This window comes from Balaenoptera ricei, chromosome 7 (assembly GCF_028023285.1).
Source record: "Balaenoptera ricei isolate mBalRic1 chromosome 7, mBalRic1.hap2, whole genome shotgun sequence".
NCBI lineage: Eukaryota > Metazoa > Chordata > Mammalia > Artiodactyla > Balaenopteridae > Balaenoptera > Balaenoptera ricei.
Genome location: NC_082645.1, coordinates 114,335,905 through 114,353,071, shown reverse-complemented (window position 1 = coordinate 114,353,071; position 17,167 = coordinate 114,335,905). Strand labels below are relative to the sequence as shown.

At 41.9% G+C, this 17,167-nt stretch overlaps 1 protein-coding gene across 7 annotated transcripts in view; it reads right to left on the bottom strand.

The window, feature by feature from the left end:
* Positions 1-17,167, bottom strand: part of DIS3L2 (DIS3 like 3'-5' exoribonuclease 2) — a 371,579-nt gene that overhangs the window by 123,602 nt on the left and 230,810 nt on the right. The gene's annotated exons all lie outside the window — the stretch shown is intronic.

The window sequence follows — 17,167 nt, the reverse complement described above, 5'->3', positions numbered from 1 at the left end:
AACTTATCAACAACTGCTTAATCCAATCCCAACCCTCCTTTCAGCTAAAATTAAAGCAACTTTCATAGTCACCTTGAATTCTGAGATGTAAAAGCTTCTAAAAGCTTTATATCCTGGTGACAAAACCCCTTAGTGGCTTTTCTCTCATTCTGGGGAAGTCTGTTTGGGTTCGTTATTTTTTCACCATACCTAATCAACTCTTTTGGGATCTAATTACTCAGTTTCATTAATTAATCTCTTTGCATTAAGGAGAAACTGTTTTCTAATTCCCTAAAGCTTCACAAAAGTTAAGCAAAAATTATATCCATAACTTATGCACATTCATGATATGAATCCACCATACTGGTTCTCCCATAACAATAGCGTATCAACTGCCTGCTTGTTAGAGCACTTCATTTGTAGTAATTCACTCTATGCTCCCAATGCTATGACACAGATTTCTTTCTACAGATCAGAAAACTGAGGCCAGGGCAGGTCAGACTCCCGAAACTAAGCTCTTAACCCTTACTTTATGGGATTTGCCCCTTAGTGTCAGGTACTTGACTAACTTATAATTGCTTCTTTCTCAACTCCTGTAGGCTATGAGCACTCTCAATGTAACATTTAACAAGGATTATACGGTGACTTTGCAGAATATACATTTTAAGACCATGTATGGGAACAATACATATTCACTGAAATAAAAACCCTGTCACACACTCCTGTAACAAATGGTCACTTTCTATTTTTGCATTATCCATGTATCAATTGCGGTTATGACTCAGTTTTCATATAAAATATCCTGAACTGCTAAATTTTCTAGGTAACTAAATGCCAATCCTTTAATCATCAATTGTTCACAGTTTTAGTACTTCTGGATGGAAATCCTCTATAAATGTATTACATACTTCCTTTTCTTAATAGCAGTCAGTATATAATTCAATATTAATAACTTAGTGGCACTAAAATGAACATTTCTTCTGCATTTTGCAATAGATGCTGGTGTGGTACAATAGGGCAAAGATGTCCCATCCTCAGGACACACTCTCAAATTTACTTGTCACCTCCATCACTAAAATGGAGTAAAGACTCTTCAGATGCAAAACCCCCTGGCCAATTATAACAACAGTTATCACTGATTAGACCTGGCAAATGGAAGATATTCAACTATTTCTTGATTAAATGAATCACCTTCACATAAGTTTTATGGAGTAGATACTATTAATATTCATATTTTACAGATGAAAACATTCAGGCTCAGAGAGGTTAGACGATTTGCCCGATGTCACACAGTAAACATCAGAGCTAGGATTAGAGCATTGCTGGACTCCAGTATCAGTGTTCTTAACTATCATGCCATAGGGCCACGCGGTACAGCCTTTTCCTAAGGGGTTTTAATCATTCCACAGTTATCAGTATCCCTTGGCTTCTGGTTTCATAGCAGCTTGAGATTTCATTCACATACAATTCACTCAAAGTGTACAATCCAATGGTTTTTAGTGTATGCAGAGTTGCACAACCAACACCATAATCAATTTTAGAACATTTCAACACCCTAAGAGAAACTCCATATCTGTTTTTAGTCACTCCCTATTTCTCCCCAACCTTCCTAACCACAGGCAACCACTAATCTATTTTCTGTCTGTGTAGATGTGTCTATTCTGGACATCTCATTTAAATGGAATCTTATGATACGTGTACAGTCTTTTGTGATTGTCTTTCACCTAGCATAATGTTTTCCAGGTTCCTTCATGCTGTAGCCTGCATCAGTACTTCATTTCTTTCCATGGCTGAATATATTTCATAGACATTTGGGTTGTTTCCACTTTTGGGGCACTCCTTCGCCCTTTAAAATAAACTTTTTTATTGAGGCATAAAATACATAAAGTATACAAACCTTAAGCATACAGTTCAGTGAATTTTTATAAAGTGAACACCTCCCTCCCCTACCAGTTCAAGAAATAGAACATAATCAGAATTCCAGAAGCTTCTCTTGTGCCTCCTCAGTCTCTATACTCACCAAAGATAACTGCTTTTTCTGACCTCTGTAGGTCAGTTCTGCCTCTCTTTGCACTTTACATAAATGGATTAGTACAGCATGTATTTTGTGTGTGTGCATCTGGCTTCTTTTGCTCAATGTGTTTTTGAGATTCATCCATGTTGCGTCTGAATTTATGCTGCACCACTGCTGTGGAGTATTCCATTGTAAGAGTATAGAACAATTTATCCATTTTACTGTTGATAGGGACTTGGGTTGTTTTTAGTTTTCGCTATTATGAATAATGCTGCTATGAGCATTCTTCTACATATGTACTCCTTTCTGTTGGGTATTTATCTAAGAATGAAACTGCTGGGTCATGGAGTATGAATCTATTCAGCTCTATTACATACTGTACAACAGTTTTTCAAAGTAGTTGTACCTGACTTTTCCCCTACTCAGTGTATGAGAGTTCTAACTGATCCATATCCCCACTACATTTGGTATTGTCAGTTTAAAAATTTTTTAGCTATTCTTATAGGAACATAGCAATATCTTACTGTGGTTTTAATTTCCATTTTCCCTGTGGACTAATGATATTAAGCATTTTTCATATGTTTTTGGCAGTTGGCTATCTTCTTCAATAAAGTGCTTGTTCAGCTGTACATATTCTCAGTAAGAGTCTTTTGCTGGAGATATATATATATATATATATATATACATATATATAACAAATATCTTCTCCTTCTCTGGGACTTGCCTTTTCACTATCTTAATGGTGTCTTTCGATGAACAGTTCTTAAATTTAATGAAATATAATTTATCACTCTTTTCCTTTAAGGTTAATGCTTTTTGTGTCCCACTTAAGAAATCTTTGCTAAGGTCATGAGTTTATTTTTCTATGTTATGTTCTAGAGAAGTATTAACACTTCTAGAAGTATTAATGTTTTACCTTTCACACTATGAGCCACATGAAATTGATTTCTATGTATGGCGTGAAGTAGGAGTCAAAGTTCATTTTTTTTTTCCATATGGATATTCAATTGATCCAGCACCAGTGATAAACCCATCCTTTCCTCACTACACTGCAGTGACACCTTTGTTGGAAACCAGGTGATCATATATGTGTGGGTCTGTTTCTGGATTCTCTATTCTGTTCCCACTTTGACTTCTGAACAGCAATTACATATTTATTATTTCAGCATAAGCTTACTAAAATTCCATATCAATTTTAATCTTTCCATTTTTATATTAATAATAATTTTCAGTGAGCACTTACTTTTTGTCTGGCACAGTTCTAAGTACCAAGGATTATCTCATTTAGTCTTCCAGGCAATTTAAAATTAGCTGTTACTATCCCTGTTTTACAGGGTGGGAAACATGAGGCCTAGAGAGGTTAATTCTTACCTCCAGAATATGGGCTGTGCTCTTCTTATTTTGTTGTCACACTATCTAATTTTGTGGAAAAGCATCAGTAGCATATGCAACTTTAGGGATTTACTGCTAATACCTTTAAAGCTAGGTTGTGTTTTTGCAACAATAGGCACAAATGGAGCTTTGCTCCTTTAGTTTTTCATATACTCAGTATTTTGGAACTGCCAGACACTTGAGAAATTGTCTAGTCCAAACACATATATAGCTGGGGAAAGAGATTTTCAGAGATATCACAGACATGCCTAAGCTTACATGATGCAGTAGAGGCAAAGATGAGACAAGAACCCAGTTCTGCTCCTATTCCAGTGCTCTTTCTGGGACCACAACTGCCTCTCATCACGCAATGAGTGTGTTGGATCATTGAGGCTTCTTAGCTGGCTTCCAGGTTTACCTTGGTGCCAGATACTTGAGGATGCCTGAGTGGTGGGTGCCAGATTATCTTGGCTTTAATGAGCAAGGAAACTGGAACCAATCAGCAGAGCTGGAAGCAGATGAACAGGCCATAGTCCAAATTTGGTTTAACAAGGTGCACTGAGACATCCATGAAAAAAAGAGAATTTCCAAAGCCCAGACCCCACAGGAATCAGGCTAGCAAGATTTGAATGGAACATAGGAATAAGACTTAGAGGGGTGGAGCTGTGTCTCCACTTAATCTTTCCACTTCGATTCTGTGTCCTCAAAACAGGAACTCATTGGCAAGCATCCCAGAAGCCCACTTCGATGCCAGAGGCTTCGCATGACTATTCAGTTACTTGGATTTTTTGAGTCAAGGTACAATTCAGTAAAAAATGACCATACAACAAGGACAGTTAAAACTGTTCACTCACCAATGCCCCAGGTGAATGGAGAAGACATGCACCTCCTTATGAGCTGATGGTTCTACAGAATTCTCCATTTCTCTTCCCAGGTTCATTATCAAGGGCCAGGCTATGAAAATAGGATTTGTCTGAGATCAAGTACTTGGGTTGCCTGGTATTTGCCTGAGGTCAGAATGCCCTCTGACATAAGTGACTATAAGAGGAAAAATCAGTGTTTCAAAACCAGGATTAGAAATGATTTTACAGAGAAGAGGAGTGTAGGAGGAATAGTATTCGAAGCACTGGGCATCATAAAGATGTCAGAGACAAAACCCAGAAATGTATCCAAGTAGAAAATGGCCCTGAAGTGGAATTTTTCTTTTTCAAAATCTATGTTAGAGTTATCAGGGGTTCTCTTCTAGAATACAAGGAACAGATTTTAAAAACAATTTAATTTTTGATTAAATTAAATGTTGCACATAGTTTTTTTTGTTTTACTTTTTTTGTTTTTGTTTTGGCCACGCTACATGGCTTGCAGGATCTTACTTTCCCGACCAGGGATCGAACCCGGGGCCCTGGCAGTGAGAGAACCGAGTCCTAACCACTGGACTACCAGGGAATTCCCATAAATCTTATTTTTAACCTACATGTGGCATATGTTTCTAACAGCTAATAGATTAAATTTTCCTAATTATTGAATAAGTGTGAGTTGCCTCTTACACTATAGTATTCAATATTTAGGAAGGCCATCCCTTTGAAACACGGTACTTCAGGGTTCAGTTTGTTGAAGTGAACGAAACAGGGAAAAGCATAACCAATGGGCTAAGAGAATATGAGGAGCTGAATCTGGGGGTTTAAATTAAGGTACTGAGTCTGAGATGAAGTCAAATTCCAAAAGGCTAGAGAAGGCCTGACACGAGAGAACAACTGCAAGACCAGTAGCTAGAAAGCTGAGAAAGACAACTCAAGGTGAGAAGAATGGTTGAAAGGAGTGGTCCAGTACAAAGAGGGTAGGCAAGTGCCAGGCTGCCTCCTTAGGGTCTCGGGAGAAAAGCAGAACATACAGGATTTACATCTCTATACATGTATCTGTCCCCTTGGCCCTCCTGCAAGGCAGGACAGAAATGGAATTCCAGCAGGTTCATATAGCAAAGGGCCATGATGCTCTCCCCATGGTGCTTAAAGCAAGATTCTGGAGTGTAAAGCCTATTTCCCCACCCAATGACCTAAGTGACAAGAGCCTAGGATTCAGTCTTTCTATCCCTGGTCAACAGGGAGTTTGTGCGGGCATGGGGTATAAGGTGGGGTCCCACCTGAGTTAAGGATTGCAAAGCGTCCTTTGCAATAAAATACCCTGTGCAAGGTTAGGAGTGGTGCAGAGCACAAAGTGACGTAATGCTTTAAGTCACCTCAGGGGCCAGTGCTATGTATGTGGCAGAAGAGAGCAGACTAGGTCTCCTACTAGATGTATAACCAAATGATCTTTGGTTTCTGTTAGTGTGCAGCAATTATACTGCCACTGTAGTGCATTGGCAAGACAATTCTCGTGTTGGGGCTTGCAGGGTGAGACATGGGCATATGCTTCTCTAAAGGGAATGAACCTTCCTAATGTTACTCTTTCTGGGAAGGGGCAAGTCCTCAGATGGGAAGTGCAAAATGAAAGAAGTAGGCCAAGGTGTCTTTCCAGAAGCTCTTGGGTCTAGACTTTTGAAGAGCAGATGTTGAGGTGTGGGCGCCCGGGTGATGCTCAGTGTGGGGACAGGTCAGAACCTAGGTGGGCCTGGATCTGGGAGCAGTGGAAAGCAGGACACTTCTTGATGCTTTGTTACTCTCCGTTGCTCTTCCTTTTGCTACCCTCTAAGGTTTAAGTAAAGTCCTGTTCAAAAGTCTAGTCTCAGTTGTGCTTGAGGTACTAAGCAAAGGATTATGGGCACCATACTTGGACCAAAGTGATATCAAGTCCTCTCAGCACCCAGGTCAGTGGGCAGAGGGAGTCGTGGTTAGTAAGGAGGAAGGGGATGTCCAAATGGAGACTATCCATGTGGTCCGGCTGTCCTCCCCACCTGGGAATCATTCCTCTACTGCTAATCTCTGGTAATCTGAGTTTCTTTTATTAGACAAGGTAGTTTCCTTTTTGATGGTGTCTTTGTAATAAAGGCTTTCAACCATTCTTGGCTCTCTGGTGAATAGCCTGTAGGTCAACATGGATCATATTTCAGAGTTAGGTACTCCTGGGTAGTGTTAGGAAAGTAGCAGGGGTAGAAACCCAAAGTCCTATGTAAGGGGGTATTTCGTGTGGAAGGCAATGACAGAGGTAAACTCAGCCATGAGGAAATAGGTAACTCACTCAACCTTCAAGCATTAAGGAAACATGACATCAAGTATATTCTGATTTAGGCCATTCATCTGGCCACTAATCTGGGAGAGGGTAACAGAAGGTATTTAAGATTTCTAAACATACTGAATTTTTCTTAAGCTAAAAATGTTTGTGCACTTATTCTCATTTAACTGTATTGTGACCCAAGAACATGATCTGTATGATACCAATGACTTTTTGAAATATGCTTAATGCTTTAATACAAAGTCAATTTTTATATATGTTTTCTCTTGAGAAACACTTGAGAACACGGTGTAATCTTCATTTGTGGGTATTATACTTAGATATGGTTATTAGAGTTAGCTTGCTGACCGTGCTGTTCAAATTTTCGGTAGTTTTACTGAATTTCTGGTCTGTTTGAACTATCATTTCCTGGGAAAGGCATATTAAATTAACCCACTATGATGATGAATTTATCAATTTCTCCTCATATTTCTGTCAACTGTTGTTTTAATATATATTTTGAAGCTATATTACTTGGTAATATGTTTAGACACTATCTTTTCTGATGAATTGATCCTTCTAATTATCATTTAGACTCTCTTTACATTTAGTAATGTTTTCTATCTTAAAAGCTATTTGTCAGACATTATAAAAAATATACTAGCTTTCTTTTGCTTAGTACATTACTGGTATAGCTTTTACCACCTTTTTACATTTAATCTTTGCGTCTTCATGTTTTAAGTGTGTGGTTATAAACAGCATATAGCTAGATTTATCCAGTATAACAGTCTTTGTTTTTTAACTGCAGAGTTAAATTTGATGTGCTTATTAATTTTTTTTGGTACTTTAATATGTGCTTTTTATATGTCCTGTGCTCTCTACCACTTTGGAAGTTATTTACTGTATTTCTATTATTATTTAAAAGATATTTGAAACATTTATGGAACATGAACACTATAACATATATGATATAAAATATAAAATAACACAGAAACTGAATATTAAAAAGTGTACCTCTATATGTTCCCAATTCTGTTATAAAGTTAACAATAACATGACAAATTTTTTTCAAACATTGATGATTTTTGGAAAAAGACCTTAATTTGACAATTAATAGCACTCTAATACTATAAAAATGAAAACGAGATCTAAGAGCAATGTTTGATATTTTGTTTCTATTTTTTAAGATTTACATTTTGGCAGGGCCAGAAGTGGAAACAGGAACTTTTGTTATTCAAGTAAATGAATTATGTGTTTTACTATGACATGCATGAAAGGCATTACAGAGTTTGGTTATTTGTCTTGTGTGTTTCTTTGGAGGAGTAGAGGGAGCTTCTACTGCTACAGTTATAATAGATAACGCCCATATTTTGATTCAGTACTTGTACCCAAAATTATGTTCTTGTAGCAAGTCATCTTCTCCCTTCCCCTTATCTCTGAACATTTTGTGAAGCTAATCTTTATAGGCTCAGTTTTTTAAACTTTCTCCCTTTTTATTATAAGCACTTAAAGCTATAAAATTTCCTCTAAGTATTGCTTTAGCTGCATCCTTGCATGTTCCATAACTTTTCTGTATGTTTACTTCTACTAGAACTTTTATCTTTGGCAAATCTTTAAGGCTTTGGTTAAGAGTTAATTCTTCCAGAAAGGATATGCTTATGATTCTGACTGGATTCTAGAAACACTGTCCATTTGGTGCCACTTTAAACTAGATACCTGGCATGGAATTTTATGGGCCATGCTGGTAGTATTAATTCAGGTCCTGAGCAAACTTTCTGGGTCACTAGACATTAGAAGATACCATTAGCTGCTTTGGCACACACCTCTTTCTTTGGTTATCTGCTCTTGTTTCATTCCTGGCTTCTAAGGGCTGGCAAGCCCTTTCTTGCCAGCTCAGCCACACATTTCTAAAAATGCATCATTTTAAAGAGTTTTATTGAAGAAAAGTTCTTCAGGCTATCCATTCCATGATATTACTGGAAACATAAGCCCTATGCAAAATATAGTGTATATACACATTTGTGCATTTTTTTCTGAGGAGAGACTGTGACTCTAAAGAGATTAAAACCACTACCATACGTTCTGTTTCAGCCTTATACAAACTAAAATAGCAAATTCTACCTGATGTTTTACAGATCTCCAGGCAAGAGGAAATTCTACAGATAACCATTTAAAGTTGATTTCCAGTCTTAAACTATAATTCAGAAAGATATATGCATCCCAGTGTTCATTGCAACACTACTGACAACACCCAAGACATGGAAGCAACCTAAATATCCACAAACAGATGAATAGATAAAGAAGATGTGGTACATATATACAATGGAATATTATTCAGCCATGAAAAATAATGAAATAATGCCATTTGCAGCAACATGGATGGACCTAGAGATTATCATACTAAGTGAAGTAAGCCAGACACAGAGAAATATCATATGATATCACTTATACGTGGAACTTAAAAAAAGAAAAAAAAAAGATACAAATGAACTTATTTACAAAACAGAAATAGACCCACAGACAAAGAAAACAAACTTATGGTTACAAAAGAGGAACGGAGGGGGAGGGATAAATTAGGAAGTTGGGAGTAACACATACATACTACTACATATAGAATAGATAACCAACAGGGACCTGTACTCAATATTCTGTAATAACCTATAAGGGAAAATAATCCGAAAAAGAATGTACATACATACATACACACACACACATGCACGCACACACTCATGTATAACTGAATCACTGTGCTCCACACCTAAAACTAATATGACATTATAAATCAACTATACTTCAATAAAATAAAATTAAATGAAATTTTTAAAAAAGTTGATTTCCATTCTCAAAATGTCACCTGATTTCTACATTCTGGAATTACCTTGGCATTACCTCCCTATACCAACCTAACCTCCAAACACTTCCAACAGAGGGTAATAAAAAACAAACCTTTTCCACTTCCGATGTCTCAACATGCTATTAATTAAGATCTATCTGCTAACAAAGGAATACTTGGATTTTTGTAATACCAACTTTCTATTTCTCCAAACTAACAGATGACCGTATTGCCACTGCAGATGTACTTGGTTGTTAAAAAGCCTTTTCTTAACTAGCAAGCCTGTTTGCCAAAATAATTAAAGGACGAAAAGTTCTGGCTTTTGCATCATAAATTGGTTTTTTGTTGTTGTTGTTATTGTTCTTCACTATCATGTTAAGGTTCATTCAATAAGTAAATTTTATCAGAAAATTAGCACTCACTGAATCTGGAAATGGCAAGGATACAGACAGGAGGGAGACGGATAAAAATGACAAATAAAACCAATAAACAACTTGCCGTGGAAGCCTGTAGGTATGCAGTGAGAAGAGTAGTGCAGGCTATACAAGAGACTCATGCAAGAAAATAATGGGGAAGAAGTGAGCCTCAGATATGCCAGCTCACAGAGCTGCAGGACCAGATGTCATGATCATAATATATAATTCAGTTATCTTACAGTATCACTGAGACATGAGGAGATGGACTGAAAACCATGATTGTGATGAGGGAAAGGTACACCTAATTCTAAAGAAATAGACATTGTAGGAGGGCATGTGGTGTAAGCTTATAGGTCAGCATAAAAGCCCATAAACAACCCACAAACTTAAGGGTCGAAGCACGGTGGAAATAAAAGGGGCAAGGTAAGAAACAGAAAAAGGAGTGAAACACTAAAAGTTTGTAACAAGATGCCTGGTTAGACCGATTAGATCAAGCGATTTTCAAATGCAGGGTACCGTGCATGACACTCAGGATATAGAGATGTCCAAGGACTGCCCTGCTTTTAAGAAACAAGCAAAAAGGAGAATTAAATCCACAAGCAATTATATTTATTGCTGCATTAGACACATGAAGAAAATATGCTGATAGGATAGGAACAGTTCATTCTGCCAGGAGGAAAGGAAAGCTCCGCAGAGGTTTCATCTTGCTGTTGAATGAAATTCTGACACAGAAGTAGGAAGGGAGGCCAGGCATTCTAACTGGAGGGCAAAGGGCAGGGTGTAGTGGATATGCAAAGCCTGGCACGGCCAGACACCATTAGGGGCGCGCGCGGCATGTGTGTGTGTGTGTGTGCACGTGTGTGCGTGCGTGTGCGTGTGCGTGTGTGTGTGTGTGTATGTTGGGGGAAGTGGCATTGGGAGGTGGGGAAGGTGGAAGAGGGGGCTGGGGAACTAATCTTAAAGGACTTTGATAACAAAGCTCTGCTAAGAAATGTGGACCATTCTGCAGGTATGAGAAGATTTTCAAGCAGAAAAGTGACATGATCTGGTCTTTGTGTGTACATAAAAGAAAACTAACTGGGTAGCAAGGCAGAGGGTGCACGGCGGGGGAGGGGAGATTATTGACAAGGCCATGACAACAGTGCTGAGAGGAAGAGGAATCAAATGTGATTCCAGGATTCCCTTTTTTAAAAAAACTTTGGTTGACTAGGTGGTAGATGATGATGTCTTTATAAAAGTAGGGGACAGAGAAGAAACAGGTTCAGAGGGGAAGCAAGGTCCCAGCATCCCTGTCCTGGTGCCCACCATGTTCTCCCTCTCAGCAAACCCCCAAATCTGTATCATTGCAACTTCTGCTCCCACACCTAAAAGGCTAAAGAAAATCACCCAGGCTTGGTAGTATTCCAACTCAGCACACGTGAACAGTGTTTGGGAAGGCCTTGTATGATCGGTTTCCGGTCAGCTCCCCATCCAAGCCCTTTCACTATCCCCTGCTCCCTGTACACAGCCCCTTCCCCATCTGCCCTCAGCAGGAGGGCCGCTTCCTCTCACAGCTGAAGTGGGTATTATCCAGGGTTAATACTCAGCAGCGGCCCATTCCCTACGTCTTGCTTCTCTGCCTCAAGGGAAGAGGTGTTTACCCTCCATGTCTTGGCCTCACTTTCCACTTATACTCTGAATTCACTCCCATCTTCTTCTTCAAGACCTTGCAAAATCATCAGCTCCTCTCACTCCTATATTTTCAACTTCTCCTTCTCCAAGCTGTCCTGTCCTCCCTGCCACTCATAGGTTTCAGAGCCAAGCTTCTTACGGAAAGCCACCTCCATTCCTGTTTTCCACTCCCTTCTCCACCACCTGCAGTCTGGCTTCCCCTCCTCAAAGCCACTGACACTAGTCTCTCAAGGTCGTCAATGATCTCTTGGTTGCCAAACCCAAAGACTTCACAGTCCTCTCTTACCTGACTCTCCTACAGCCTTTATGGCTTTTCTGCATTTAGCCTGCTCTGCCTGCCCCTCTCCCCTCTCTCCTTCGCCTCCAGGCTCCCTGGCCTCACCTCTCGGTTATTTTCCACATCTTCCCAGGGGCCCAGCCGGGGTCCTCTTCTCAGTCTGTGACTTCTCCTGGGCCACCTCTCCCAGGCCCATGTACTGATGACTCCCAAATCTCCATCTCCAGCCCTAACTCCTTTGACTTGTCCCCTTCATATTTCTACCTGGATGATTCTCAGGGACTGCAAACCCAACATGCGCTTATCTCTGAATGCACCACCTTCCCCCCGAAACCAGCTCTCCTCAATGTTTCCTATTGAATGCCATTATGTTCTGCCTACTGCCCAAGCCAGAAACTTAGATGACATTCTAGATTCTTCTCCTACTGCCAATATCAAGTTTACTAACTTATTCACTCATTCAACAAACATTTCCAGGTGTGTCAACTATGTAACACACAGTGCGCTGGGCACTGAGGGTTCAACAGTGAACAAAAGGACATCCCTTCTCCCGTAAAGCTTACCATCCAGGAGGACAGACCCACAAGAGTACCTTAAAGGGACTCGAGAAGCAGGGGGTGGTGGGCTGGGGAGAAGACTGTGGCAATAGTGGGGTCAGGAAGGGCCTCCTTGAGATGACGTCTGAGTAGAACTTAGAGTAGTGAGGGATCTGGGAGAAGGGGGTCCGGACAGAGGGAACAGAAAGTACAAAAGTGCTGAGGCAGGAGCAGCCTGGCATGTGAAGGACAACACCACGGCCATGTTGGCTGGAGGAGCGCGGGTGAGACAGGGGCTGTGGGGAACAAGGCTGGAGAGGCAGTTAAGAGACCGCAGTAGGAAGATCAGAAAAAACAAACAAACAAAAGAGACAGCAGTACGTCCCAGTAAGGACTTGGGTGTTTATCCTCGGCAGGACGAGAAGTCTTGGAGGACTGGAGCGGGGGGATGACCTGATCAGATCTACATTTTACAAGGACTGCCTTGGCTTCGATCCGTGGGAAGAAAAGGCCGACACAAGAGAGCGGGTAAGAGGCTCCTGCAGCGGCCCGGACCCCAAGTCCTGCCCCGATTTCCTGTCCCGGCTAGTGCCTCCCTCCAGTTCTGGCTCCTCAGCCTCTGCCTTGGTTGGGGCACTTGCTGCCTCTCAGAACTCAGACCATCTTAACATCACGCTCCATCCAGACTCCTCACTGCGGCCACAGAGATCTCTCCCACCTGCAAGTTGGAGGCTGACTCTCTCCTGCTGAAAGCTCTTTGCTTCCCATTACACTCAGGACAAGACTCCCACTGCGGAACGGAGCCTGCGAGCCCCTTTCCGGTCTTACCGCACAGACTGCTCCCACCCCGTCTCGGTTCAGCCACGTTCACTTCTGCTTCCTTTCGGTGCCGAAGTCTTTGTACCACGGGGCCTCCACACACTCTGTTCCCTTAGCTTAAAACGTTTTTCCTCCCCACTGTGTGGCTCACCCCTGTTTATTCTTCAAACTGAGGTTTAAATACTGCAGTCCGTCCCCCCACACCCGCTCTCCATGAAGTCTAAACTTTCTAGCAGGGCCTACAAAAGAATTCATGATCTCCTCACTGCTTTATCTACGACTACCACCCCACTTGAACCTCACGGCCCAGATATTTCAAGTTCTGTGTGGTTCCCTCCAAAATACCATGTATCTGGCGTCCTGGGACTTTGCACACACTCTTCCCCATGCCCGGGAACCCCCTCTCCTCTCGGCAGCCTGTGGACACCACCAGAGACTGACTCACTGAGCGCCTGCTCTGAGCCTCACACTGACAGGGGGTGTACGGGGGGAGGACAGATAAGAAACAAGATAGTCAATAGCGCGTCAGTGGGTGATGAGTGATGAGGAAAAAAGTAAAGCAAGGATGGTGGAGAGCGGGTGGGAGGGGAAGAAATTAGAGGCAGAGTGACTAGGGAAGGCCTTACTGAGAGAGCGACCCACCTGATCTCCACTCAGCCACACGGCTCTCCAGGGAAAGAGCAATGCAGGCCAAGGGAACAGAGCACAAAGGCTGAAGAGCACGGAAGGAAGGGGACTGGAGACTCCCATGAAGCGAGGGAGCAGAGAAGAAGAGTTAAAGAAGGCAACTAGAGAAAAGTAGTCCAAAAACTACAACCAAGAGTAAGTAGAGCCCCCTAAGTCCAAAGAAGAGTAGATGAAAAGTCAAACACTGCACACATGTTTGCTGAATTGAAGCCAGGGACAACCTGTGTCGCTGAACTTTCTGAAGCCACATAGCAGAGGGAGTAAGAAATAAATGGGAAGCAGGAAAGTAGCTACAGCAAGTAGACTGCTCTTCAAGGTGTCCTGATGGACAAAGGAAGGTGTGAACACTCCTGAGGCTGTAGGGGGCTGAGGAAGGTCTTACAGGATGGAGACTTAAGTTTGTGAGAGGAGGAAGCCAAACCAAAGGGAAACATAAAGGGGCTGGGGTGAATGCCTGGTGGGGTAAGATCTTCCCAGAGGTGAGAACAGAGCCCAGGAAGAGGGTTTGGCCTGGCTGCTGCGATTTGCTGGAACCTTGTACTCATAAGCTCTAGGACTCCCACCCACGCCCTCTTCCTTCCCAGGAGCAGATCCAGAGCCTTCATCTCTGCTCTTTGCTCATTAAAATAACTACCATCCATTCTATTGCTCAGGTTCTCCAGCCTAAGTCAGGGGAGCACAGTCTTTCCAGCTCCTACTTCCTCACTGCCTCCAAAGATGATCACTCGTGACAAGAACGCCCAGTAGGTGACACGTATAACCACACGGGGAAGTCCAGAGTTTAGGAATTCTATGAAATTCTTACAGACTTTCTCCTAGTCTCTTGTTCCTATTCCCTAAGTGAGAAGGGCTCCCAGGAACAGAGCTCCCTAGTCCATCCTCCTCAGGGAAGGGAAAGGGAAAGCCAGACAAGAGGCAAACCAGCAGGAAGACTGGCGCCCCCTACAGCAGTGCAGGTAGTGTGCGTTCCCTTGGTCCCTCAGGCTGGATGATGACCTGAGCACTTCCTCATTCCTGGACAGGAGGACAGATCCCTCCTTCTTTGAGTCAGATGGCTACCCTCTGTGGGGGTGGGAAAGACGAGCAGGTGGCTGAGCACAGGGGTGCGTTCCTTGGGTGGGATTTTCGTGGTTCAGAGGCGAAGGCAGCAAGGAGGAGAGACGGGCAAGAGGGATACGACTCTGGGTATCCAGCCCAGGCAATCCATCAAGACTTCTGCTAAGTTATCGTTAAGGTGTAAATTCCAATTTCCAAAAGGCCTCAAGGATGAATGGATTTGTTTATTTATTCTTAATTCATTCATCCGTTCACTCATTTTCCCCCAGTGGTTTTCAGTATACTCACAGAGCTGTATAACTCTGAGCTAGTAATTTCAGAACATTTTCATCACCCCCCCAAAGAAACCCCAAACCCATTAGCAGTAGTCTCCACTCCCCCTTTCTCCAATCCTTCATTTCTAAGGTCTGGCTAGGATAACCCTGCCATGTTCAATGGCAGAGCACTCATCACAGAACCAAACATTAGAGAAACAAGATGCCAGAGCAGCAGGGAACATCAATTTCCTGTAGGATCTGTTGGGAGCCTGAATCAACTAAAAGCTGAATAAAGGTCCTGACTTGTCTGACTGATAATTTCCTCTCTCAGAGACTAGAGCAAAGCAGTGATGCAGGTTTAATTGAACAGAACAGGTGGCTGGAACTGGCTGGGAGAGAGTCACCGTGCCCTGGCAGCCAGGGAGGAGAAGTCTGGATACAGGCAGCCATTTACCTCAGAGCTCATAAAGGCAGAAGTAACGCCATGACACGGGAAATGGGTTCAAACTTAATAAGCTACAGGACATAGAAAAATATACAGGATGCTTAACTGGGAAGCTGTAATTCAGATATACATGACAGCCATTATCTAGTATCTGAGGCGTTGTCACATGAGAGGCAAGACTTATTCTATAGGCTCCCAAGGGGCATACATGGGACCAACGAGTGGAAAATTACAGGAAGACAGTGGTATTTCAGATCATTACAGGGAAGGATTTCCTGATAGTCACGCAATCTTAAGGCCAAATGGGCTGCCTGTAAGGTAGACAGTTAAAGTGCAACCTGGATATTCAGTAAGTAGATGCTGTAGAGGTAATCTGAAAACCAGAGGGTGATGTGACAACTGTGGCACTCCCACACTTGAGCGGTGAAGTCAACTGTGAGGTGTGTTGCAAAGGTCTGTTACAGTAATCGAACACTGGAGTGTGTGATTTACTGTCTTTAGGTTCTGGGTGATCATTATAACCAGTCTTACTCACTTGCATTATTAAATATCTTCTTGAGCTAAAGTGAAAGACTCCATGTTAAAGTTAGCGGGCTGGTTAATGCTCATGGGAATGTTGCCCTCAAGTGTGTTTATAGGCTGTAAGAGGTGAAAAATTACCAGGCTAGATGGCTGGTAGAATCTCTTCCAAAGCTGAGATTCCTCAAGGGTAGAGGGCACCCCCTCCTCAGCCTTCCAACCTAAACATGACCTACTGGGGAGCAGGTGTCACTGTGTTTCTGCAGAATTCACCTGCAGACTGTAATGTCTAAATCTCGCACCTATAGGAGATACTGGTAACAAGTCCTGGGGGTTCTGAACTCTACAGAAAGGGAGAGTAAGAACTAAATAAATTACTTCTGTCTGTGCGTTTTATCTTCACAGAAGAGTCATTCAGATGATTTCAGTGGGACCAAAGGAAAGTTTAACCTTTATATTTTCTTTAAATAAAAATGGTTATAGATGACGTAAATATGCCCAGAAAACATTATTTGCTTTTTGAAACATTAAACTTTTTCTCCTCTATGCAAGAATTGACATGAACTGGTAACTACCAGAACCTGAACTCAGCCAGCCTCACCCCAATCCAAAATGGAATGACTTTCACTTTTCATCTCCCTGGATAAATGGCCTTGGCAGAAACAGCTGTCACAAAGGCCAACTGTAGAAGTGCCACCATAAAAATGCTTGACTGCCCAACTCAGGCCTTTTCAGGCTCTTCCCCGACTCCTCTGCCATGTCCCTTTGCTGCTGCTCTGCCAAATGACCAGATGTTAATTACTCCCCTGGAATGCAAGAATAACTACGCAGATGGAAGGTATCTGATCACCTGGTACAGCGGCTACTGGGCAGCCTGTGATTTCTGGCACCTCATAATTTTTTTTTATTACAAAATTTTTTCATTATAAAGCTATTATTACCACATTGTAAAAATTTGGAAACTAGGGAAAAGAGAAAAATCACTTATGAACCCATCATCCTAATAAAATCACTGTTTGCATTTTGCTGAGTTATCTCCTCTTCTTCATGGCTCTCTGTGTATGATTAGACGGACTGCACACATTTAGCCTCCTCTGCAGAGCATTTGCAGCAGCTTATATAAACACATATCATCAGACACAC